We start from the raw sequence: 2,057 nt of genomic DNA on the forward strand, positions 1-2,057 counted from the left end.
TTATTAACAACACATCGCGAAGACATCGCAGGATGATTTCAGAAACGACATAACATATGACATCAACTTAAACATGAGAAAAGTATGATGATCTTGCGAAAATTAGGAATGTTGCGAATGTTACATTTGTAAGCTTGCGGAAATACCGCAAGCCAGATCTGAAATTAGGGGAAATGTTAGTTGTACATTAGCTGTCATCCACTGTGTAAACACCTATATAAAGAGAAAGGCAAGAGAGAGAAAGGAGATAGATAATCAGAAAGAGAGACACACTTTAGGAGAGGATACATTCTGTAGAGAGAGAAAATAGAATTGGTTGTATTATTATTATCTCCTTCTTCTTCCTCCTTCAAGAACCTAGAGCTCCAAATACTCATTAATGGAGTCTCCATGTAATCAAGATGTAATTACAAATAATCATAGTAAAACCTAACCCCGTGGATGTAGATCAAATTGATCGAACCACGTAAAACTTGTGTCTCTCTACAATTTTAGCATTCTTATCATCATTTTTATGTTTAGATCTACAAATTATTACAAGGGGTGTGTTGTAGGATTTCCTGCAACTACATTTTTGGCGCTAGAAACATGGAGCTAGTAAAGGATTTATCCTTCATGTAACTTGTTGGTTCAAGAAATTTCCATGAAGATTAGCTACTGTTCATATTTTTCTAGATCTACAAAATTTAGGTTCAAAAATGGAAATTTTATGGAAGAAATCACACTTTCAGGGAGTAAACATCATCAACAATTCAAAGACATGAAAAGAGTGAGAGAAAAAATTAGTTGTTGTGGTGAAATTTAAGAAAAAAATGGAAGTTTCAGTGGAAGATTTTCATGTTCAGGAGAAAGCAAGAGGCATTTTGTGAAGAAACAAAGGAAAGATGAAGATAATGATAAGAGTCAGAAGTTGTGATTTCTATCACAAACAGAAATTCGCACAGATGGTTCAAGGCTGAGCGAACAACAAATAGGTCACGGGTTTGAATTCGCAGAGACACATATTTTTTATTTTCTTCTCATTTGCATGGGAGAATAAAACAATAAGGAAAAAATTTATGCGTTAATTTCGCAGAGAGGTCCTTGCACAATTGGTCCAGAGAGCAGTATGTGCGTTCGTGGTCGCAAGTTCGAATTCGCCTGCGAACATAGTTTTATTCTTTTTTACAGAGAGCGAAAAAATGAATAATTTCGCAAACAAGAGACAACAAAATTGGTCATGTGCGAAGTTTATGAGATCATTATCGCGTGTTCGATTCCCACCTCACGCGTTCCTTTTTCGCATATTTATATTTAAGCTATTAAGGGTGAAGATGAGGATAAAGGTTTACAGTTGTTTAGTTATTTCGCACAGCAGAGTTGTCACAGATGGTTCAGTGTGATACTTCGCAAGGAGAATGTCATGGGATCAATTCTTGCCACTCGCATATTTGTTTTTGATTATCTCGCATGAGAGAGTTCGCACACTTGGTTCGCACAGAAAAGAGTTGATGATTATTTCGCACAGAAGAGAGTTGATGATAATTTCGCAGAGATATTTCGCAAAGAAGAAGCTTGCACAGTCGGTCAGGAGGCATGAATGCAAGCAGCAGGTCGCGGGATCAATTCTTGCTTCTCACATGTTTATTTTTGTTATACGAAATTTATACAGAATTGTCTCTCACACAGTTGGAATTTGATTACTTCGCAAGACCTTTGATTATTTCGTAAGAGAGGCTTAGCACAGTTGGTATGGTGCGAGAAAATCCAAGAAGCAGGTCAAGGGTTCAAGTCTCACTTCTCACACTTCTTTTTGCTGCGCGAAATTCATACATTTCAAGGCATTTATTCACTTCTTTGACAACAACAGCGACTCACATGAAAGATAAGTACCACTTCCTTGAATATTTTACTTTATACTAAGAACGAATAAAAAGATTTTAGATTTGATTTAAAAAAAGCGATTCAATCGCACGATAACAAAAATTTCAAGATTTCAAAAATTTCAAGATTTCAAAAATTACAAAAATTATTAAGATTTCAAGATTTCAAAATTACAAAAAAAAAAAAAAAAAAAA

This window comes from Papaver somniferum, chromosome 10, assembly GCF_003573695.1.
Source record: "Papaver somniferum cultivar HN1 chromosome 10, ASM357369v1, whole genome shotgun sequence".
NCBI classification, from domain to species: domain Eukaryota; kingdom Viridiplantae; phylum Streptophyta; class Magnoliopsida; order Ranunculales; family Papaveraceae; genus Papaver; species Papaver somniferum.